The following is a 26,014-nucleotide window of genomic DNA, read 5'->3' as shown; positions in this document are numbered from 1 at the left end:
ATTAAGATTAGAAATCAAAGCAAACTATTACAGAGAATCATCAGTTCAAAAAGGAAGGAATAAGGGGCTACAAAACAGCCAGAAAAGAATTAGTAAAATCTCACCGCAACTCCTCACTTGATAATAAGTACTTTAAATAATTACATTAAATAATCCATTTAACTGTAAATGTATTAAATTCTCCAATAAAAAGACACAGAGTGTCTAAATAGATAAAATATAAGATCCAACTATATGCTGCCTACAAGACACCCACTTAACCTTTAAACTTAGAGTGAAGGGATGTAAAAACAATATTCCATTCAAATAGAAACCAAAAGAGAGTAGGAGTATCTATATTTATCATAAAAATAAATTTTGAGTCAAAAATTATAAAGGGGAAATAAGGTCATTATGTAATGCAAAAGGGGTCAATTCATCAAGAGAATAAACAGTTGTAAATATATATTTATCCACATCAAAGCACCTAAGTATATTAAGCAAATGCTAACAGATTTTCACCAATTTCATAAAAAAAAAATGAGGAGAAACACTCTCAAACTCATTTTATGAGTCTAGTATTATCCTGATATAAAAGCCAATATCCCTGATAAATATAGATGCAAAAATTCTCAACAAATACTAGCAACAGATTCAACAGCAACCATATGTAAAATAGATAGCCAGTGGGAATTTGCTGCATGACTCAGGGAGCTCAAACTGGTGCTCTATAACAACACAGAAGAGTGTGATGGCGTGGGAGGTGGAGGAGATTCAAAAGGGAGGGGCCATGTGTATACCAATGGCTGATTCATGTTGATATATGGCAGAAGCCAACACAATATTGTAAAGCAGTTATCCTTCAATTAAAACTAAATAAATTGAAAGAAAAAAAAAGATCATACACCATGATCAAGTAAAATTTATCCCTGAGATGCAAAGATGGTTTGATATCTGCAAATCAATAAATGTGATACACCACATTGACAGAATGAAATATTAAAATGTATGATCAAAAAAAAAATGTATGATCATCTCAATAGATGCATGAAGAGCATCTGACAAAATTTAACATCCTTTCATGATAAAAATTCTCAATAAATTGTGTACAAAAGGAACATACCTCAACAAAATAAGGACCAAATATGAAACAAGCCCACAGCTAATGTCATACTCATAATTGAAAGATTAAAAAATTTTCCTCTAAGATCAGGAATAAGACAAGGATGTCTACTTTAAATGGATAAAATATAAGATCCTATTATATGCTGCCCATAAGACACCTAGTATTCAACAAAGTACTAGAAGTTCCAGTGAGAGCAATTGGTCAAGAAAAAGAAATTAAAACATACAAATTGGAAAGAAAGATGTAAAATTGTCTATATTTGCAGATACATGATCTTATACAGATAAAAAACAACAACAACAAAAAACCACACCTGTTAGAACCAATAAAACGTTGAGTAAAGTTACAGGATATGAAACAAAAGTCAGCTGTGTTTCTATACCCTATCAACAAACTATCTGAAAAAGAAAGAAAATAATCCTGTTTATAGTCGTATCAAAAACAATAAAAGGAATAAATTGAATCCAGGATATTAAAGATTTGTAATCTAAAAACTCTTAAGACTGTGGTGAAAGAAATTTATGAATAAGAAGATATAAATAAATGGAAAGATCCATGTTAATGGATCAGAAGAATTAATATTGTTAAGGTGTCATATTACCCAAAGTCATCCAAAGATTCAGTTGAATCCCTACCAAAATTCCAATGGCATTTTTCACAGAAATAGAACAAACAATCCTAAAATTCATAGGGAGCAACAAAAGACCTGAAATAACTAAATTAATCCTGAGAGAGAATAATAGAGATGAAGACATTGCAATCTGTATTTTAAACTATAACACAAAAACTGCAGTATTGAAAACAGCATTTAATGGCATAGAAAAACAGACACATAGACCAATGGAACAGAATCAATAACCCAGAAATAAACCCAAACTTACATGTTCAACTTACATTTTTAAAGGGAGACAAGAAGACTGAATGAGGAAAGGGTAGTCTCTTCAATAAATTGTGCTGGGAAAATTAGGTATTCAGGCAGGAGAAAAACTAAAAAATGAAGCTGGACCCTTATTTTATACCAAACACAAAAATTAATTCAAATGGATTAAAGACTTAAATGGAAGACATGAAACTGTAGAACTTTTGAAGGAAGCATAGGAAAAGAGCTCCTTGACAACGGTCTTGGCAATGGGTTTTTTGGCTATGACACCAAAAGCAAAAGCAATGAAAGTAAAACAGGACATAGAACTAAAAAGCTTCTGCCTAGCCAAAGAAACAAACAAGGAAAACAATAATAAGGTAACTTGTGCAATGAGAGAAAATATTTGGAAACCACGTATCTGATGAAGGATTTCATTCAATTCCCATAGAAAAACACAAATAATCTGATTAAAAACTGGGCAGAGGACCTAAATAGACATTTTTCCAAAGAAGACACCTAAATTGCCAACAGGTACATGAAAAGATTTCAGCATAACGAATTATCAGGGAAATGCAAATTAAAGCCAGAATAAGCTATCATCTCACACCAGTTAAAATGGCTATAATCAAAATGACAATAGATAAATGTTGGCAAGAATGTGGACGCACTGTTGGAAGGAATACAAACTTGGAGAAATACACTATGGAAACAATATGGAGGTTCCTCAACAAATCAAATGTTGGACTACTGTATGTTCCCACTTCTGGGAATATATACAAAGGAACTTAAATCATTATCTCAAAAAGACATCTGTATCCCCAAATTCACTCCAGCATTTTCACAATAGTCAAGACAAGGAAGCAACCTTAGTTTCCATCAGTAAATGAATGGATATATATATACCACATTTTCTTTATCCATTCATTTACTGATAGAAACTAAGGTTGCTTCCTACTTTGGCCACCTCATGCGAAGAGTTGACTCATTGGAAAAGACTCTGATGCTGGGAGGGATTGGGGGCAAGAGGAGAAGGGGACGACAGAGGATGAGATGGCTGGATGGCATCACTGACTCGATGGATGTAAGTCTCAGTGAACTCCAGGAGTTGGTGTTGGACAGGGAGGCCTGGTGTGCTGCGATTCATGGGGTCGCAGAGTCGGACACGACTGAGCGACTGATCTGATCTGATATATATATATATATATATATAATGGAGTTCAGCCATAAAAAAGAATGCAATCTTGCCCCTTGAAACATGGATGGAATTTAAAGGCATTATGCCAAGTGAAATAAGTCAGAGAAAAATAAATACTGTGTAATATCACTTATACATGAAATCTAAAAACTTCAAATTTATAGAAACAGAGAGTAAAATGATGGTTGCCAAGGAATGGATTGTGGGGGAAGTAGTGGGATTTTGGTCTCAAAATATAAACTTTAAGTTATAAGATAAATAAGTTTTGGGGATCCAGTGGACAGCATAGTAACCACAGTAAACAATACTATATAATATACTTGAAAGTTGCTGAGAAAGTGGATCTTAATTTTTCTTACTCCCCCACAAAACAGTAATCATGTGAGTTGATGGTTGTGTTAACTAATGTTATTGGGGAAGTCATTTAGTAATGCATATGTATATGAAATAAATGTGTGTGTCTTAAAGTTACAGAATGTTATATGTCAGTTATACATCAATAAAGCTGCAGTGGGGAGAGGCAATTGTTAAAGAAACTTTATTTTCTCCATCTCCTCCTGCTGAATTATGAAGGATCTAGCATTTATTGTGTTTATTCTTTAATTTATCCATTAACATAAAACAGAAGCTGAACTAATGTTTTGACAGCAAGGACATTGATATTGAAGTTTGACCCAAGCTTCAGTGGTGACTCTGATAACTTGTCAGCTGTATGATCTTGGGCCAATTATTTAATGTTTTGGAACTTCAGGATGCTCCTCTTTAAAAATAGGAAGAACAATGCATACTGTATAGGGTTAAAGTGTTAGGGAAAAGTACGTAAATAAATCATACAGTATATTAGTTTCATACAGATAGTATTATCACAAACTTAGTAATTTTAAACAACATGCATTTATTCTCTTACAGTTCTGGAAGTCAGAAATCAGATGAATATTACAGGACTAAAATCAAAATGTTGGCAGGACTATTTCCTTCTGGATATTCCAGGAGTTAATCCATTCCTTGCCTTTACTAGCTTCTAGAGGTTGCTGATATTCCTTTGCTCATGGCTGCTTACATCTTCAAAGTCGGCAGAGCAGCATCTTCCCTACTTTCTGACTTTCTTCCTGCCTCTTATAAGGACCCATGTAATTCCATTATCCTCACCTATATAATCTTGGAAATCTCCCTATCTCAAAACCCTTAATTTAATCACACTTGCAAAGTCACTTTTGCTATATTCAGAAGTTCCAGGAATTAGAACATGGCCACCTAATGGGCCATTATTCAACGTATCACACCTGGCTTATTGTAAATTTGAGTACAAAATTGTTGGTTTTGCCTGCATAGCATATCCTTTGCTCTCTTCCTTATCCTGCTCTGGTGATAGAATTTTGTATCCATGCTCTTTGCCATGTGTCTAAAGAAAAAGAATGATATTCTTCAGCCTTTGGTACAGGTCATTTACTTTGGTAAATGAAATGTTTTGAAATAAATATAATGTGAGCAAAGGCTTTGAATGTGCTTGTTTGGCTTGGCTTTGTCTTGAGAAGGGGATGCCCTGGATAACTCCTGGTCCCACAGGAGAAGACATGTGGCTTATACTTAATCCGTAGACTAAGTACAGCTTCTCTAGCCAACTTGTTAGTAAAAATAAAATATTTGATGTGGTAAGCCCCTGAGATTATGATGACCTCTTCTATCTAGGACTATCGCAACAACAGTTGACCAATGAAATATCCTAAGTTAGATTCCCCAGAAATAGATCATGAACCAAGGATGCTGTCAAAAGTATGAAAAAATAAACCACGGACTGGAAGAAAACATTTGCAAAATACGTATCTAATAAAGGACTGTTGTCAGAAATGCACAAACTATATACAAAGAAGATATAAAGAATAGACATAAAACCTAATAATGAGAAAATAAACAACCTAATTAAAAATAGACCAAAGACCTTAAAAGACACCTCACCAAAGAAAACAAGCAGATGGCAAATAAGCATATGTAACATTCCACATTATGGTTTATCAGAAAAGGGCAAATTAAAACAACAGTGAAATACCAGTACACAGCTATTACCATGTCCAAAATTCAGAACACTGACTTCACCAAATGTTGGTGAGGATGTGGAACAACAAGAGCTCTCATTCCTTGCTGGTGGGGGTGCAAAATGGTACAGCCACTTCGGAAAACTGGTGGTTCTTATAAAACTGAACATACTCTGATCAAACGATCCAGTAATCACACTCTTTGGTATTTATCCAAAGGAGTTGAAGTATGTCCATGTAAACACCTGCACATGGATGTTGATAGCAGCTTTTATCATAACTGGATTTGCAAGATGTCCATTAGTAGGTGACTGGATAAATAAACTATGTTACATACAGACAATGGAATATTATTCAGCACTAAAAAGAGATAAGCTATCAAGCCATGAAAAGAGATGAGGGAACCCTAAGCACATATTATTAAGTAACGGAAAGCAATTCTAAAAAGGCTACATTCTATATGATTTGAACAATATGGCATCCAGCTAAATGTGAGACTGTGGAAACAGAAAAAAGATAAAAATATCAGTGGCTACTAGGGGTTAGGAGGGAGGGAGTGATAAATAGATAAAGCCCAAAGGATTCTTGGAGAAGTGAAACTACCCTGTATGGTTCTGTGATGATGGATACATGTCACTGTAAATTTCTCCCAATTCATAAAATGTACCACTCAAGAGTAAACTATGAAAACTATGGACTCTGGGTGATAATGATGTTCAATATAGGTTGATCAGTTTTAACAGATGTACTACTCTGGTGGGCAATGCTGACAATGGGGGAAGCTATGCATGTGTTGGGGCAAGGGATATACGGGAAAACTCTGTACCAATTCTCAATTTGGCTATAAACTTAAAATTGCTCTAAAAATAAAGATTATTTTAACAAAAACTTTAAAAATTACCATATGATAATATTTATAGCTATTTCCCAAGCTATTCTAATAAGTAAGATTTTTCTATATCAGTAATCATAACTTTTTTCAACCCACATTTTCCTTACCTATGCATGCGAGGGTAAGGAGTAACAGTATCTCTCTTCCAAACTAGCACACCCTCTAGGTTCACTCAGATTATCAGTGGGAAAGGGTAAGTGTGTTCACTGGCATTACATTCCAAGTAGGATGCTCAATTTTATACAGATATTAACTTGTTTGATCATTAAAACTACCTTATGAAGAAACATTATTATCCTTGTTTAGCAAAGGAGAAATATTACTGCAGAAAGTGCATGGATTTGGAGGTGAAACGAACTAAAATCATATAAATTACTGGCTATGAACTTGAACCCAGTAATTTAACAGCTCTGTAGGAACTGACTAAAATGATGTCTCCATCAGCCTGGCACATGGTACATACTTTTTAAACAGTGATCCCACGTTCTCCCAGAGAGCAGTGGGACTGTGATTTGACTCCACTTCTGTCTGACTTTAAAATCCATGCTCTTTGCCCTTTGTAAGCCTTCCTGAAATAGAAAGCCATCTTGTGTAGATTTGGCGCATGTGTTTTTGTGCAGTGCAGAGCTGGAAAAGGATTATGATCCCCAGCGACCTTAAAAATGAAGTACTTAACTATTGATTTATTTTTATTTAATATGACTTCCTGAAAAAACCTCTGGTCTACTGAAGATTCAATTGAAATTATTAGCCTATAGGCATTTATGGATACATGACATATGCAGCTCTAATAAAAACAGATTAACCCCTCTCTTTCATAGTTTACACTGCATCAAGCACTGAAAACTAAGTCTGATGTAATAGATCTCTTTTGTGGTTTTAATCATAACAATTGTACCAAATGGCTTTTTTTGGTGCATGTGATAACATCATAATGGAAAACTAAATCGATAGCATATTTCTCAATCTAATTATATGCCTTGCATTTCTAAACCAGTTTTAATGAAATACAGTAAGCGGTAGCGTGGAAATTAGAAGAGGCTAAAAAAAAAAAAAGCAGTTGCAAATAATACTGTCAGTGACAGGAATAGTATGAAATCTGCTAGTCTATGCGAACAATGCCTTCTCACTACAATTGCACAAAAGACAAAAAGAGGCAAACGGATCATCCAAACAAATCATTATTTTCAGAAACAAGCATGTTTTACAGAATAAGCCTAGGATACAGCAATTCAAAAATAGATAAGGAGCATCAGAAACTGCAAAACTCATCTACACACAAACCTCACCTGGGTATCACAGCAGGATCATCAATCTATAATCACACTAGCACGCTCATAAAAATTTTAAATGGCTTCTTTCCCTATGCAGACCCCTGGAAAAGGACATGGCAAACCACTCCAATATTCTTGCCTGGAGAATCCCCATCGACAGAGGAGCCTGGTGGGCTACAGTCCGTGGGGTCGCAAAGAGGCGGACTTTACTGAGCAATTAAGCACAGTTCCCTAGGTAGAAGAGTAACTCATGATCATTACACAAGTTCTGGAAAATATTAAAAGACACAAAGAAAAAGCATACTTTAACCTAAAATCTACACCCAGAGATAACTCTGGTTAAAAATTTGACTAATCTCCATTGTTTTCTCTCCTACATATATGTTACGTATTTGAAATGAACAATAATTCAGATAGCTCAAAGTAATAAGGTAGATAACCCATAAATAGTTCCTAATATAAAAATATGTACTTTTATAGGCACTTTATTAGTTTCCTAGGGTGTCATAAAAAAGGAGCATGGATTCGGTGGCTTAAATAACAGAAATTTCTTTTCTCACAGTTCTGGAGTCTAGGAGGCTTGATTTTTCCTAAAATCAAGGTGAATGGAGGATTGATTTCTTTTGAAACCTCTCCCCTTGGGTTGTAGATAATGATCTCTCTGTCTTCATATAGTCTTTCCTCTATGTATGACTGTGTCCATATTTCCTCTTTTTATAATGAGACCAGTCATATTGGACTTTACCAACAAAAGTCCAACTTTATCTACAAAGGTCCAAGTTTTTTACCAACTTTAACAACAAAGGTCCATCTAGTCAAAGCTATGGTTTTTCCAGTGGTCATGTATGGATCTGAGAGTTGGACTATAAAGAAAGCTGAGTGCCAAAGAAGGGATGCTTTTGAACTGTGGTGTTAGAGAAGACTCTTGAGAGCCCCTTGGACTGCAAGGAAATCCAACCAGTACATCCTAAAGGAGATCTGTCCTGAATGTTCACTGGAAGGACTGATGCTGAAGCTGAAACTCCAATCCTTTGGCCACCTGATGCAAAGAACTGACTCATTTGAAAAGACCCTGATGCTGGGAAAGATTGAAGGCAGGAGGAGAAGGGGCCAACAGAGGATGAGATGGTTGGATGACATCACCAACACGATGGACATGAATTTGAGTAGACTCTGGGAGTTGATGATGGACAGGGAAGACTGGTATGCTGAAGTCCATGGGGTTGCAAAGAGTCGGACACGACTGAGTGACTGAAATGACTGACTAGCGACCTCATTTTAAATTAGTTGCCTCTTCAAGACACAATCTCCAAATGCAGTCCCATTCTAAAGGGTTAGGGTTTCAACATATGGATTTTGAAGGGTCACAATTCAGCTCATAACAGGTGCTAAGTGTGGCATACAAATACATCATACACCTAATAAAAGCATAATATCTTACAGGCCCTGCAGCCTCTCTAGAAACATAAAGATCAGTAAAGATCAGTGTCCTGAAGGAGCTTAAGTTAGCAAGCAAAGGAAGGACTATTTAGTGAATGTCATTGGGAATTGATTGATATTCTGGGGAGAATATATAAAGGCTCTCCTGACAGCCTATACCAAAAGAAATGACATATTTAGTAAAATGACAAAGCTTCCCTCGTGGCTGAGCTGGTGAAGAACACACCTGTCCATGCAGGAGATACAAGAGACCTGAGTTCGATCCCTGGGTTGGGAAGATCCCCTGGAGGAGGAAATAGCAACCTGTTCCAGTATTCTTGCCTGGAGAATCCCATGGACAGAGGGGCCTGGCAGGCTACAGCCCATGGGTTCACAAAGAATCAGACATGACTGAGTGTACACATACATGCATACAGACACACACACACAGTAAAATAAGTGTTAAGAGAAATAGGGGGAAAAAAAGAAGAGGAGGAGGAAAGCCAGAGAAAGGGGAAGAGAATGGAGAAGAAAAAAAGCAGAAAATGGAAATGAGTTGTATCTATCTTCCCTATGACACAATGGTGTATTTGTTTTAAATCCATTCATTTAATAGATATTAGTTGACCATCCACCACATACCAGGCGTTAGACTAGGCACAGGAATAAACCAGGGTTTTTGTTGTTCATACACATTGGAAGGAGCCCCTCAGATTGTTTATAATGTAAATGCAAGTTTACATTTTCTTTACCTTCCTGTCTGATACTGGCTTTGCATCAACATCACAAGCTGTATGCAGTCAATATGTTCCTGCATAAGTTGTTTCCGAGACTTTCTGTAAATCAGATCTTATTAGAAATGCACAAAGAGAGCCGGCTGTTCAAAGGCACCCCAGAGAGACCCCTGTGATAAGAAGAAGCATCCTTATGTAAAGGGAGGTTCCAGGGCTGTGTCAGTCCCAACTGTCATACCTGTGTCCTGGCTCGCAGGTTATGCCTGAGCGCTCATCTGTGTTTGCACTGTCTGTCCTTCTGCCTTGGATTACAAACCCCTTGAGGTAGCCCACCACATCTGTTCCCCTTATTGCATCCAGTGTCACAGTGAAACATGCACAGAGAGATCTTAGTGATGCTCTCAGTTGCTGATAACGGATGCAGAAACAGATCTCAGCCGATAGCATCCATGGGGCTACGTTGAGGAAATATCCCACATGGCCTATTTCTAAACAGTAAAGCCCCACATTAAATGCATGGCAAGGCATTGCCAAGTGTAAGAAGCAAGACCTGGGATCCCTTAGTCCTGTTCATGTCCCAGAAACAGAGAAAGGAAATTATTTGCGGAGATAACAAAAGAGACTATGAGAGTTGGAGACCCCTTGAGGGCACTCTGAGAAGCTCAATCTGAGCTGTATTGGGTTGTTCACCAGCCGGTGCCTTTGATGAGCACAGACTTTTCCATGAAGCACAGAGTGACAGTTGCTGTCCTCCCCAATGAGAACCATCTCAGATTAGTAGTACATCGCATGGCAGCTTGCTCCTAGAATCTAATTATCAACTCAGAAGAAATGCCTAAGTCCTTGCCTTCTACCTTGGGTTCAGAGAAATATTTCAGCCAAAAGTTGTTTTTCTAATAAGTAGTTTTACAGTGCCATTGCCAATAAATAAGTGCTATAATTTCTGGTTGACAATTCAGTCAAATTGTAGCAACCCTCAATTAAAGTCAATATTCACAAATACAAACATGTCCCAAGAACTATACTAATATCGATGAATCTTCTTTAAGGGGAAAATGTATAGTTCTCTGGTATGATTCAATCATTTTAATTCTTTGACCAATTTTATATTTACTCATATTTTCCATCTTTTTTTCTATATTACTTCAATGATTTTCATGAGTATCCACCATGTTCCATGTATATTTTATAATAGAATTTGTAGTTATTTAACTTTCTCATCCATACTAAATTGAATGATCATAATAACTTCTGCCATGGGAAGTTTTCTTGAGGGGTTATTATTTCCATAAAGTCTAATTTTCTTAATTTTGCATTTATAAATTTTGCCTAAATTATTTTATTTACCCATTAATATCTTGATAACATCTTTACATTAGCAAGTTTCCGTCTGTGATGGCTTTGGGGGTTATTTTTCTGGAAACTATTATCTTCCCAGTTAATGTTTACATTTGCACTTTTACCTATTTTTCTACCTGTAACATAGTTAATCCTATCAGTCCTGAATGTTCATTGGAAGGACTGATGCTGAAGTTGAAATTTCAGTACTTTGGCCACCTGATGTGAAGAACTGACTCACTGGAAAAGACCCTGATTGAAGGTGGGAGGAGAAGGGGATGAAAGAGGATGAGATGATTGAATGGTGTCACTAACTCGATGGACATGAGTTTGAGTAAGCTGCAGGATCTGGTGTTGCACAGGGAAACCTGGTGTGCTGCAGTCCATGGGGTCACAGAGTCAGACACGACTGAGCAACTGAACTGAACCGAACATATTTAATCATACAAAGTCTTAGTCATTGCTAATTTTCTGCTAAGTTCTTATTACTTCTAAAATTAAGATTCCATATAAATTAGATGTAAAATAATGTATCTTTATTCCTTTGTAAAGGCAAATAGGAAACAAAAGGAGGTGAAATATCTGTGAAGCCAATACAACGTGGCAAAAATTTCCAGCTTCATTCAAATACAAGCACCCCTGGAAAGGGCAACACCATTTATAGCTGGAATATGGAAAAAGTGATTCACATCTCATGCTTTCCTGAAAGATGGGAATGGAGGTTTTCCCTTTCCCAGCTGCCTGCAGCTGAGGTGCTGACACATAACCTGCTCTCCATCTGTCGCTTTCCCTTTCCAAGGCTCTGACTCTACAGCTGGAGAAACAAAGCAGCAGGAATGGGAAATTTGTTTCTTTGCAGCGCAGCTGTGGCAGCAGAGACAAACAGGGTCCTGGAATTATCACGAGAGCCTTGGATGCCATGCTAAGGGCTTGGGCTTTCAGTTCAGTTCAGTCTCTCAGTCGAGTCTGACTCTTTGCCACACCATGGACCGCAGCACGCCACGCCTCCCTGTCCATCACCAACTCCCGGAGTTCACTCAGACTCACGTCCATCGAGTCAGTGATGCCATCCAACCATGTCATCCTTTGTTGGCCCCTTCTACTCCTGATTTCAGTCTTTCCCAGCATCAGGGTCTTTTCAAATGAGTCAGTTTCTTCACATCAGGTAGCCAAAGGATTGGAGTTTCAGCTTCAATATCTGTCCTTCCAATGAACACTCAGGACTGATCTCCTTTAGGATGGACTGGTTAGATCTCCTTGCAGTCCAAGGGGCTCTCAAGAGTCTTCTCCAACACCGCAGTTCAAAAGCATCAATTCTTGGGTGCTCAGCTTTCTTTATAGTCCAACTCTTACATCCATACACGACCACTGGAAAAACCGTAGCATTGACTAGATGGACATTTGTTAGCAAAGTAATATCTCTGCTTTTTAATATGCTGTCTAGGTTGGTCATGACTTTCCTTCCAAGGAGTAAGCGTCTTTTAATTTCATGGCTACAATCACCATCTGCAGTGATTTTGGAGCCCAGAAAAATAAAGACAGCCACTGTTTCTACCATTTCCCCATCTGTTTGCCATGAAGTGATGGGACTGGATGCCATGATCTTAGTTTTCTGAATGTTGAGCTTTAAGCCAATTTTTTCACTCTCCTCTTTCACTTTCATCAAGAGGCTCTTTAGTTCTTCCTCATATTCTGCCATAAGGGTGGTGTCATCTGCATATCTGAGGTTATTGATATTTCTCCTGGCAATCTTGATTCCAGCTTGTGCTTCATCTAGCCCAGCATTTCTCATGATGTACTCTGCATATAAGTTAAATAAGCAGGGTGACAATATACAGCCTTGACTTACTTCTTTTCCTATTTGGAACCAGTCTGTTGTTCCATGTCCAGTTCTAACTGTTGCTTCCTGACCTGCATACAGATTTCTCAAGAGGCAGCTCAGGTGGTCTGATATTCCCATCTCTTTCAGAATTTTCCACAGTTTATTGTGATCCACACAGTCAAAGGCTTTGGCATCGTCAATAAAGCAGAAATGTTTTTCTGGAACTCTCTTGCTTTTTCGATGATTCAGCAGATGTTGGCAATTTGATCTCTGGTTCCTCTGCCTTTTCTAAAACCAGCTTGAACATTTGGAAGTTCACAGTTGATGTATTGTTGAAGCCTGGCTTGGAGAATTTTGAGCATGACTTTACTAGTGTGTGAGATGAGTGCAATTGCGCGGTAGTTTGAGCATTCTCTGGCATTGCCTTTCTTTGGGATTGGAATGATAACTGACCTTTTCCAGTCCTGTGGCTACTACTGAGTTTTCCAAATTTGCTGGCATATGAATGCAGCACTTTCACAGCATCATCTTTCAGGATTTGAAATAGTTCAACTGGAATTCCATCTCCTCCACTAGCTTTGTTCATAGTGATACTTCCTAAGGCCCACTTGACTTTACATTCCAGAATGTTGGCTCTAGGTGAGTGATCACAGCATCGTGATTTTCTGGGTCATGAAGATATTTTTTGTACAGTTCTGTGTATTCTTGCCTCCTCTTCTTAATATCTTCTGCTTCTTTTAGGTCTATACCATTTCTGTCCTTTATTGTCCTGTGGAAATGGAGAGACATGGAGAGCTCTATCTGGGGAATCATATGCTCACCTCTGAGATTTAGAGAGATGACTAGGGCAGCACGTCATATAAAATGGATTGAAGATAACAAGTCTGGAGACAGACTTTTGGAGGGCTAGTTCTGCACCAGTGGTCAGCATCTTCCCAGTCCAAGACACTGGGTGCCAACACTGCTTCCCTAGTCCTTAATGGCATAGTTCTTGCCCATCTTTGCATCTGCCCAATAATCTCACCTTCTCCATTGGGTACCTCTCTATGCTCCAAACAAATCACTCCATGTCCCCCACATCTGTATTCCTATGTTCTATTCTCATGATTCAAGAAATCCTTTACTCTCGTTCTCTACCTGACAGATTCAGTTCCAGTTCTAGAGGTTAGTATTTCTAAACAGATTGAGCTTCTCCCTGAAAAAGGTAATGAAGAAATTATATAATGCCTCTTTAGGAATGAATTTCTCAAACTTTTCCTTCATTAATAAGAGGAATGAGTGCTTGAATTTGTGAGTGAGTGAGGAAAGGTTGGAGAGAGAGAAAATGAATCCATTTTAATAGTCTATCTTCTGAATTTTCTATAAAAATATATTACTCTCATAATTTGAAAAAATAAATATATTAAACATTTTCACCCCAGTATTCTGATAATTATATTCATTTTTTTCAGGCAGCTCAAATATCCCAATATAGGTAGGCTTGCATACTCTTAGCCTACATGAGGCTTTTTATCTTAGTCTGGATTCCTTAAGTCTCAGATCCAGATAAAAGCTTTCTTAGAAAGGTTTATTAGAAAGTACTGTCTTGAGGAAGCAGAAGAGGGGAAAAGGGAAGTGGGGATGGGAAGAAAGAAAGTCAAGTGTGAGGAAGGCATTACTGTTCCCAACCCCGTCCCTGGTCTTTGGAGAGATCCTATGGAAGTATTTCCTCTCCATGCAAGCCAGATACGGAGGAAAAGAGAGAATGATCCCACTGGTGCAGTTCATCTCACAGGGGCAACTATCTCAGAAGTACAACTTGCATTACCCAGCCCCTTGGCAACCTCAAGGAAGCCAGCTCCCAGCAGTAGCTGGGTTGTGAGTCACTGGACAGTGGAAGGAGCCCACTGGGGGAGCTGAGCCACAGCGAGCCAGCACATAAGCATCACTCAGAAGCTCAGAGCTCTGTGTTGTTCCCTATCTCCACAGCAACAAGGAAGCCACAAAACAGGAGCTGTCGCGTTAACATGAGAGGCTGGAAACAGGTGGAGTACCATGACAACCTAGCCCTGCCACCAAGGTGGCCACAGAACTGGAAATCAATGCTTCCTTCTTCAGCTTTTAAGAATACAGTTGTGGCAGGTGATTCTCCTAGAGGGCCATCAGTAGCATCAAGCAGAAAACCATATGGAGTGATTACAAACTGGGTTCAGTAGAACACTGATGAAAATAGAAAAGATTAAATAGCAGCTTTACAAATTGTTGGTTTTGTGAACTAGGCAAGTTTTGAAAATTGACTGATTAGTGCAGGCCAGGCTGTTACTGTAGGAGAAAAGCCCCCAAATCTCAGGTATTTCCTGCCCTCTGTGGCCCCCACCAACCTCCACATGCAGCTTCCCAAATCACTTCCCTTGTTTCCCATAAGCCAGTGGTCAGAGGAAAAAGCATGGACGGTCTCACACAGGGGTCTTAAAAGGCAAGCCTAGGAAGGGGTACACACTTCTCTCATTCCATTGGCCGGAACTCCATCAGATTGCCATTCTTATCAGCAAGTGAGATGAGGAAGTGTTGGCTGGCTCATGCCCATGAATAAGAGGAAACAAGTTCAGTGAAAGCTACTTTGTTTCTGCCAGAAGTGCCTACTTGGTCCCAGGCTTTGGGTCATGCACTGAAAAGAAAGCAGTTACAACACAGATGTGGCCTCCCTTGGGAAGCCAAAAGTATGAAGAAAAATCAAGAGCTTCAACAACTAATCATGAACACATGTATTTAAACAATACCATTGCAAATGTGATGAGAGCAGAGGATGCAAGGGGTAAATTTAACAATTTATTATGACATAGGTAACAAGGAACTAGGCGCATAAAAATCAACCAAGTTAAGCTAGAAAGATGTGTATGTATGTCTATGTGTGTGTGTGTCCCTGACAGAGATATTCACAGGAGGCATTCCAGGGTGCAGCAATAACCTATGTCAGGGTTATTCTTTGGTGGAATAACCCCATTTGCTGCATTACTGAGTTAGCAAATAAGAGTGCCCAGTATGTGCCAGAAAGTGTTAGTTGTTCAGGAATGTCCAACTCTTTGCGACCCCATGGACTGTAGCCCACCAGGCTCCTCTGTCCATGAAATTCTCCAGGCAAGAATACTGGAGTGGCTTGCCATTTCCTTCTCCATGGGATGTATTCTGCAAGTCTCTGTAGAGATAAGGCAAAACCCCACAGTCTACTGCCATTGCCTCGGATAACTTATTTTGATCCATCAAGAACAAGACCTCACAAATAATCTCATAAATAATCTATGTTTGGCATGATTTAAAATGTGAAATAGGCCTTTTTAGACACTAAGTAATGCTCCTCCTTCCATTTCTTAAACCAACGATTAAGCCCACAGCCAGGATGTCAGTCCACCACTTCACTCAAAGGCCCAGGTTTACCCTACTGAGAACAGGCTGAAGATTTAAATATCTGCCATCCTCAGGGCCCCTTTTAAGGAAATCACTCCAAGCACATCGTGCATGACATTTCAATGATAGCCACAGTGCTACCCTGCTACCCTCCTCAGACTGCTTGGATCAGGGCTCAGAGCATGAGCTCAGAGCCTCAAAGCTAAAGTGGCAAAAAACTTCTCAATTTTTTCCATTTACAGTCATGGTAGTTTTAATAGTAAGAGTAGTATCAATATTTTATAGTAAGAATTGATATCAAACTTAACCAATTAGACTTTCTCTCTTAGTATGATAAAAGCTAGATTCCTATTTCTTGGGATTTCCCCAGTGGCTCAGTGGTATAGAATCCACTTGTCAAGGCAGCAGACATGGGTTCGATCCCTGGATTGGGAAGATCCCCTGGAAAAGGAAATGGCAACCTTGTCCAGTACTCCTACCTGGAAAATTCCAGGACAGAGAAGCCTGGCAGATTATTGTCCATGGGGTCACAAAAGAGTCAGACACAACTTAGTGACTAAACAACAATCATTTATTTGAGAATAAAATTTAGAGACTGTGCACTGTTTTAAAAAAAAAAACAAAAAACAAAAACAAGCCTTTTACACAACGAGGCCTCTTATATTGTTCTGGGTGGGTAATAATTTACAAAAATAAAAAAGGATATGATTAGGAATAGAAATTTTGTAGCTGTGGTCTAATGAGACAAGTCTACAAGCAGGACCTGAACATAAACAGAGCAAGTGAGGCTTTCCCTGCAGGAAGGAGGGCTGGCAGTTTCCAAGATGTCTAGTAATCTAGTTTTGCATTTTGGGTTGGTTCCTGCTCTGTGCTCTAATCCCTGGAGCCATCCTTAAATTTTTAGTAAAAGTCTGTTGCATATAACTTCCTTGTGTCAGTGATGCTTTCTAGAATGAAGGAGAAAACTCCCATCAATGAATGAGACAGATGGGAGAGAGGCAGCAGGACAGCCACAAGAGACAAAAATGTGAGCTGGTCGATCAAGAAGCCGAAATTCACAGCAAGAGGCTCCAAGAGATCATTGGGTGAGTGTCATGAATCCTCTTCAATCTTCTTGAGGGCACTGGATTGCCCATTACAGAGGGAAGTGCTGCTCCAGGTCACTGTATCTGGTCATAAAAGTAAAAAGTAGCCTGCAGAAGGCCAATACACAGGGTCTATCAAGGTCAACATCACAGGCTTCTATTCAGGTCCGGCTGATATCAAACCTGCATGTTTTCATACAGCTGTGAAGAAGGATACTGATTACTCGGCTTCATAATAACACTTAAGTTCTTTGAGCAACCAAATAAGCAGACAGAAATATGTTGCCTCTGTTCTCCTCATCTTCTTATTTCCAAATGTATATGCTATTGGTTGCTTATAGGTTGTCGTTTCTTTTTTCTGTAAAGAAATGAAAAAAATGCATCTTAAAAGCAGCCATGAAGCTTTTCTGTAATAACCTAGAAATCTATCAGTTTTATAGACAACCCGACTGATAACATATTGTCCAACATTGTTGTTTCCTATTCTTTTCTTCCTTTTTTTTTCTGTCTTTTGGGTTTTTTTTTTCTTTTTGCTCCCTGAAAATAGCACAATATGGAGTGATGTTTTAATTTATTATTATGAGAGGGACAGCAACTGGTTTTTAATGGTTACAGAATGGTGACTCGCAGCCCTGGCCCAGCTGCTGTCACCAGCGTGCCGCAGCAGACTCACAGCATCTTGTCTCCAGCACACATCAGTGCTCCCGCCGGCTGCCTCCCTCCCTCCCAGTGGACGGGCCACCACCTGCTGCTGGCACAGTGCCGGCCCTTTGGGGAACAAATGTTCTCTGGCTGCTGGGTGACAGGACAGGGCAGACGCCGGATTTCAAGGAAACCAGGGAAATGCGCCCTGGGGCTTGTTGCCCCTACTCGTCCACCCATCTGCCTTCCCTGGCTGGCACAGATCTCCCTAATCAGGGCCATAGGAGAATGGGCTTTTTCAGACCGTGATCTAGATGGCTCTGTCTCCTTTTCCCTACCGGTCTCCCTTTGGGCTATAAAGGCCATTTATTTATTCAGGCCACAAGCATTTTCCGAGCCTCTGTCCCATGCCAGGCAATTTGCTAAGTGCTAAGAATATAGACCTGAACAACTCAATCTCTCACCTTGAGAAGGTCATAGTTTAGTGGGGTAGACAAGACATACAAACCAATAAATTACAATACAGCACTGAGAGCGTAGGAGCAGAGTTAAAAATCAAGTGCACAAAAGAAGCAGCATTAAAGTATCACACAGGCATGAAGCTTGTGGACTTGGGAGACTTAGCCTCGGGGAAATCCAGCTGCCTGTTTGCTTTTGGACAGTTCATTTAAGGTCTTTAAGGCCCAGTGATTCATTGGTATAAGGTTATGTGAAATACTGCAGTGAAGCACTGTAACAGGGCGTGTGATAAACACTCAATAAATCTGGACCACTGTTACCCAGCACACTTTGTATTCAAATACCTCTCCCAGAGCTGTAGGGTTCCAGCCACTGCATCCAGGCAGGAGTTTTGGAAGCAGAGAAGGGATGAGGGGACAGGAGGGCAGCTAGTGGACTTCAAAGCTTAGAGCTGAAGAAGATTCCCAATGAGCCATGTCCAGGGACTGAAGCTGGAGTACAAAGCCAAGTGACAAATCAGATCTGCCTGGACTATCAGGCAGGAGGGGCTATAGTGAAAGAAACTAAATCCAGGGCAACAGGACAGAAATTGGAGGTATCAGGCAAAACCCAATCAGAAGAGAGAACACAATGCAGAGTGACAGTCTGGAGTACCGGAGTCTGGAAAAGGCTGGAAAACTCTACTCAGCTGAGATGGTGTTTGATCTTGGTCTTAAAAGATGAGGAGGAAATTGCAAGGAAGAGAGGCAAGGGAAGGGATGTCCTGAGAGGCATGTCTTGAAAGGGGAAAGAGCGTGGGCAAATGCACATTGATGTCCAAAGTGAAGAGTGAGAAAATCAAGGAGCTGGGACCTTGAGTGCCTAGAACACAGTGAGAGGAGGTGAGGCTGGAGACTGTCAGGTGCTGAGGCACGAAAGGCCTGGAGTGCCAGGCCAGGGAAACTAGTCTCATCCTGGAGGCCCACACGGGTGCCTGTCAGAGTCACCAGTCCAGCTCTGACAAGCTGCCAATGCACGGGGCAATTCTCAGTTAATTGGTCTTGAGTAAGACATGGTCATGAGTGTTTTTAACATCTCCCCAGGTGATTCCTGGAGAAGGCAATGGCACCCCACTCCAGTGCTCTTGCCTGGAAAATCCCATGGATGGAGGAGCCTGGTAGGCTGCAGTCCATGGGGTCGCAAAGAGTTGGACACGACTGAGCGATTTCACTTTCACTTTTCACTTTCATGCATGGGAGAAGGAAATGGCAACCCACTCCAGTGTTCTGGCCTGGAGAATCCCAGGGACGGCAGAGCCTGGTGGGCTGCCTTCTATCAGGTCGCACAGAGTCGGACACGGCTGAAGTGACTTAGCAGCTTAGCAGGTGATTCCAGTGTGCCTCCAGGGCTGCAAATCACTGCTGCAGGCAATCAGAAGTCAATGGAGAGACTCTTTTCACTTTTGAATGCTATGAAGCTAAAAGATTCATTTAATTTCAACCAACATTATCAACAGCGACTGGGTGCCAGTCCCTTGCTAACCTTGCAAATATGGAGATGCAGAGGTCAGGGTCCACTGCTCTGTTTGGCTCTTTGTAGTTTATGAATCACATTCACCTTCACTGTCTTATCTGGCCTGGGCATGGAGAGAGAATGTGGTTGCTGCCCTTCAGGGGAAGCAGTGTGCATAATCCACTCGGTCATTGTGGGCCCTACCCTGAGGTCTGGCACTGGGCCGCAGTGGGGAAAATGAATTGAGCAATCTTTTCTAGAGCAAAATCAATAGCTTCAGAACAGCCAGCCACACCAGCAGCTGGGGCGGGTGGGTGGGAGGAGGGGGTCGCGGGGGAGACGGGGAAGGAGCTCCAGGGAGAAAACAAGGACACTGCAAGGAGAGGACAGGAGAAAAAGAGGCGTTGTGGAGGGAGGAAGGAAAGGAGGGCCAAGGGGAGTGGGTTAGGGGGATAAGAGGTGGTTCACGAGAGAATTTAGGCAAAACCACTGTAACCCTCTTGTCTTACGCTCTCTCCACTGCTCAGAACCCTGAGTGTAGAGATAGGTATGTGCGATGAGAGGAAGAAACTGGCACATTGCAAGTTCCTGTCCCTGTGCTGAGTATTTCGAATATATTCATACAAGGTAATACTTGCTAATCACTAATTCCACAAATGAGAAGACAGAAATCCTAAAGGTCACTAGACTACCAAGCTCATATGTGATGGAGTCATTTATCCCCTTAGAGGCATAAAAGAGAAAAGGATGGGGGAGCTGCTCTGTAAGAAGAGACACTTCAGAAATCACTCTTTTTTTCCGCCCTCAGCCCACCTAGCTTCCACAGATCTTCAGTCTACTTGGAAACTTGTCCATTACAGTTGTACAAAGCAGATGAAAAAGAAAAGGAAACCTCCCAGGCAATTGCACAGAACACTTTCTTAGGATTGTCAGGCACGCATCATCCTGAGAGGCCGTGGGAGAGACAATGGCTTTCCCTGCTGAGGCTGAAAGGCCTGCAGGAAGGGGAATGAGCTCACTGCTGCCCACTAGAGTGAAAAAGCCTCTCTGGAAAACAGCCGTGCTGGAAAATCACCTGCCCAGTGATCAGGCCTCTAGGGACTGCTTAGATATATGCCCAACTCATACTAGGTCAGCAAAGGGAGAATTTATTGGAAGGATAATGGGGTTATTTCACATGGATGGAAGTGTTGGACCAAATGGCAGGAACGTGTGCTTGTAGCTGGGCCGTGGGGCAGCTGGACTCAGGGATATGAACCAGAAGGAAGTGTCTCCTCTCTTTTCTGTACCTCCCTGGTTTTGCACTGTTAGTTTCCTTGTAAATCACTGCAGACTGCCTTCTGCTGCAAGGTGAAAAACACAGCCACCAACAGGTCCTACCTCCAGAGAAGTAAGTTTATAACTTGAAAAAAGTTCCAGGGGAAGGCGTATATGGAGAATTCTGCTTGGTTGAGAGTGGGGTGGTGCCTACCCCTTTACCAAACAACTGTGTCTACAGGAAAAGCGTTATGTTCAATGGTATGGCAACCCCAACTAGATCCCTGTGAAAAGAGGGGAGTACCACCAGAAGAAGGGAGAGGACTTAGGATTTTACACTCTATCTCACCAACAGAAATAAGACCCCTCAACAAAGGCAGAGAGAGATTTTGACAATGGGAAGATTTGCAACACATAGGGTGCCTGCGTGATCAGCTGTTTCAGTCATGTCCAACTGAGACCCCATGGACCATAGCCCACCAGGCTCCTCTGTCCGTGGGACTTTTTCTGGCAAGAATACTGGAGTGGGTTGCTGTCTCTTCCTCCAGGGGATCTCTCCCTGACCTAGGGATCAATCCCTCATCTCCTGTACTTCAGGCAGATCCTTTACTGCTGAGCCACCAGGGAAGCCCTTTCGACACATTATTTACATGCAAGAACAATTTATATGCAAGCCTGAGAGGTGGATAAGATCCCCCATCACTAGTCCTTAAAGTTCTCACAGTAACAGTGTGGCAGATCATCATGCTCCTTTCCTTACTAGACACACAGTCAGGGTGTATTTCCCACATTACTTGTGGTTAGCAATGGTCATGTGATTGACTTATAACTACTGGAAAATGGTGTGTCATTTCCAGACCTGCTCCATTAAAATGTTCTCATGCAATCCTCTGTGTGCTTCTCCCCTTTCAGCTGAATGGAACTGAGATGGCCCCCCAGGTAACTGGGAGGCCATGTGTTTAAAATTGTAGAACCACAGATGGAAGGAGCCTGGCTCCCTGAATCACGGCTTAAAGAGACCCACTAACCGCAAGCACACATGATGGGCTCTCAGATTAGGGGGAAAAAACACTTATATAGTGTTAAGCATTAAATTTTGGAGGTTTACTTATTACACATGTTATATCTGCCTTCATTAATAAAGTTAGTAAACATTGCATTAACTGGAATTAACTACTCTGAGTCCTGGCTCTGTGGTAAACTTGCTAGATGACTTAGAGAAAATCACTTTATCTCTCCAAGTCTTCCTATCCATTATACCACCATTGCAGGATTTTTCGATAATGAATAGAGATAATGCATATGAACAAATGTGAATGCTAAATTACAACTTCAGGATGGAATATTACGAACTTGTCTCTATATTGCCATTTCTCAAGTATGCTAAGATTTAATTTTAGTGGTTTAAAGAGCTTTCAAGTTTCTCATTGAAAGTCTCCTATTTAATAAAGGAGGCAATATAGGCTATAAGAATATAATTTTTCTGTAGAACTCAATAAAGTTATTTTCACTTTGGATTTTTTAAAATAAGTGGCACTTAAACATTTTTTATTTCCTGAATTAATCAGCATTAGAAGATGAATAGCTTTTCACCACTGATATTACGAAGTTTCACTTATATCTTCTTGAAGAAATCAAGAATGAATTGGAGGAAAAAAAGAGAACTTTTGCCCTTAGTAACTCATAGTTCTGAGCCTTGAACCTGGAACCTCTGTTCCAAGTTGTCCTGCCTCCCCATCACCTTTGGAGGGGGGTTTAATTACTTAAATAATCTTTTATTTTATTTATTTTTAAAGAACTTTTTTTTTTGGTTTTTTTTGTTTGTTTGTTTTGTTTTTTTTTTAATTAATTTTATTTTATTTTTAAACTTTACATAATTGTATTAGTTTTGCCAAATATCAAAATGAATCCACCACAGGTATACATGTGTTCCCCATCCTGAATTTTCTATTGCAGTATAAGCAGTTAGCAAAGGGCTTCTCAGTGGCTCAGACAGTATAGAATCCACCTGCAACACAGGAGACCTGGCTTCAATCCTTGGGTCAGGGAGATCCCCTGGAGAAAGGAAAGGCTATCCACTCCAGTATTCTTGCCTGGAGAACTCCATGGACAGAGGAGCCTGGTAGTCTACAATCCATGAGGTTGAAAAGAATCGGACATAACTGAGCAATTAACACTTTCACTTTTCACTTTCATAAGCCATGACAAATGTGATAGTTTCAGGTGGACAGCAAAGGGACTCAGCCACACATATACATGTATCTGTTCTCCCCCAGACTCCTCTCCCATCCAGACTGCAAATAACATTGAGCAGAGTTCCCTGTGCAACACAACAGGTCCTTGTTGGCTTGATTCCCCTCTATTGGGCATAGCTATTTCATATCTGCCACTGTGATTACATAGGCTCCCAAGAAACTATGCAGAATAACCCAGTCTCAATCGACCTTTCCTTTTGCCCACACCAGAATGCTCTGAATAAAGATTCATGCATCCTGTTACATCAGTGGTTTTCCAACTGTGCTCTTGCAAGCTCCCTAGGAGCCATTTGTGTTTGAGTTTTGGATGAGTCTCTGTTGCTCCTCTAACCAAAGCAGCACTGATCTTACCTGTTTAACATACTGAGCTTTAGATAAGATTTTCTTTGAAAAAAGAGCTCCCTCATTTAATAAAAAAAACAAGGTTGAAAGCCACTAAATCAAAACTGAACTTGGGTGTTATAACATATGATGGCAAACAAAGCAGATTTATTTTCTAATGCTGTCTGCTACTTATGACTTGGGGTGACTATTTTTCGCTTTTAGGCCTCATTTTCTTTGTCTGTAAAATGGAAAGTGTAATGCCATCAGAGCTTAGTTTTCTTCCTATTTTGCATTAGAAGATCCACTGGTCAAGGTCATTCGGGGTGTCCACTCAGTATTGCAGATGGAGACAGGGAAGGTAGGATGGACTCCTCTCACAGAAAGGAGGAATGAAGGCCCCAAGAGGGAGGTTTTAACTTTATTTTTAAAAAATATTTGTTGAGCTACAACTGTGTCAGTTCAGTTCAGTTCAGTCGCTCAGTCGTGTCCAACTCTTTGCGACCCCATGAATCGCAGCACACCAGGCCTCCCTGTCCATCACCAACTCCCGGAGTTCACCCAGACTCACATCCATCGAGTCAGTGATGCCATCCAGCCATCTCATCCTCTGTTGTCCCCTTCTCCTCCTGCCCCCAATCCCTCCCAGCATCAGAGTCTTTTCCAAGGAGTCAACACTTCACATGAGGTGGCCAAAGTACTGGAGTTTCAGCTTTAGCATCAGTCCTTCCAAAGAAATCCCAAGGCTGATCTCCTTCAGAATGGACTGGTTGGATCTCCTTGCAGTCCAAGGGACTCTCAAGAATCTTCTCCAACACCACAGTTCAGAAGCATCAATTCTTCGGCGCTCAGCCTTCTTCACAGTCCAACTCTCACATCCATACACGACCACAGGAAAAACCATAGCCTTGACTAGATGGACCTTTGTTGGCAAAGTAATGTCTCTGCTTTTGAATATGCTATCTAGGTTGGTCATAACTTTCCTTCCAAGGAGTAAGCGTCTTTTAATTTCATGACTGCAGTCACCATCTGCAGTGATTTTGGAGCCCAAAAAAATAAAGTCTGACACTGTTTCCACTGTTTCCCCATCTATTTCCCATGAAGTGATGGGACCAGAAGACATGATCTTCGTTTTCTGAATGTTGAGTTTTAAGCCAACTTTTTCACTGTCCTCTTTCACTTTCATCAAGAGGCTTTTGAGATCCTCTTCACTTTCTGCCATAAGGGTGGTGTCATCTGCATATCTGAGGTTATTGATATTTCTCCCGGAAATCTTGATTTCAGCTTGTGCTTCTTCCAGCCCAGCGTTTCTCATGATGTACTCTGCATATAAGTTAAATAAGCAGGGTGACAATATACAGCGTTGACATACTCCTTTTCCTATTTGGAACCAGTCTGTTGTTCCATGTCCAGTTCTAACTGTTGCTTCCTTACCTGCATACAGATTTCTCAAGAGGCAGGTCAGGTGGTCTGGTATTCCCATCTCTTTCAGAATTTTCCACAGTTTATTGTGATCCACACAGTCAAAGGCTTTGGCATAGTCAATAAAGCAGAAATAGATATTTTTCTGGAACTCTCTTGCTTTTTCGATGATCCAGCGGATGCTGGCAATTTGATCTCTGGTTCCTCTGCCTTTTCTAAAACCAGCTTGAACATTAGGAATTTCACAGTTCACGTATTGCTGAAGCCTGGCTTGGAGAATTTTGAGCATTACTTTACTCGCGTGTGAGATGAGTGCAATTGTGCGGTAGTTTGAGCATTCTCTGGCATTGCCTTTCTTTGGGATTGGAATGAAATGTACAAGTGGAATGTACAACTGTGTACAGCTGTGCAAAGCAGTGAGAGTCCAATGAACCAAGTAGTTGCGGTGCTTACGGTGCCAAATCTGACACTGGTAGACGTCAGCACCAAGGAGTAAGGGGGCTGTCAGAGAGAAAGAGAAGGGTGCCAGGAGAAGAGCAAATGGCTCCCTGTTAGGGGGCTCCCCCCAAATTCAATAGTTATCTTCTTCACAGAGTCTTAACTCCCTCTCACACTTTCAGCCATTCTTCTGAACCTTTAGTAAAGGCTAGAAAGAACCTAGTCCTTCCTCTAACCATTGATCTTCTCACTCATTTGTCATTTACACAGCATACACACCGAACATCTCCTTTCCCCAACACACAATGCAGAGCCTGAGGACCCAGAGATGAGTTCAATGTGATACCAGCCATCAGGATGCTCACAATCCAGTGGGGACGCATGAAAAACCCTGCAATGAATGTGCTGAGAGCTGGGATGGATGCATGCACGTGAGGATGGAGGGAGCATGGGTGGTCCTTCATGGCTCCTCAAAGGACTCTGCATCCCTCCTTCCTCCGCTCTCCCACCTCTCGAAGCTCACCTTATGCTGAATCACCTTATGATGCACCCCCTTGTGCTGAATCAACAAGATCAGGTACAGGCA

At 40.7% G+C, this 26,014-nt stretch overlaps 1 long non-coding RNA gene across 1 annotated transcript in view; it reads right to left on the bottom strand.

Moving 5' to 3' along the window:
* Positions 1-16,611: 16,611 nt before the first annotated feature.
* The window catches only part of LOC133244508 (uncharacterized), a 164,641-nt gene continuing 155,238 nt past the window's right edge, over positions 16,612-26,014 (bottom strand). Inside the window, exon 3 of the long non-coding RNA XR_009735427.1 lies at positions 16,612-17,501. This is a non-coding gene — a long non-coding RNA (uncharacterized LOC133244508). The remainder of the gene's footprint in view (positions 17,502-26,014) is intronic.

Source organism: Bos javanicus, chromosome 3 (assembly GCF_032452875.1).
Source record: "Bos javanicus breed banteng chromosome 3, ARS-OSU_banteng_1.0, whole genome shotgun sequence".
NCBI classification, from domain to species: Eukaryota; Metazoa; Chordata; class Mammalia; order Artiodactyla; family Bovidae; genus Bos; species Bos javanicus.
This window is presented reverse-complemented; position numbering and strand designations above follow the sequence as displayed.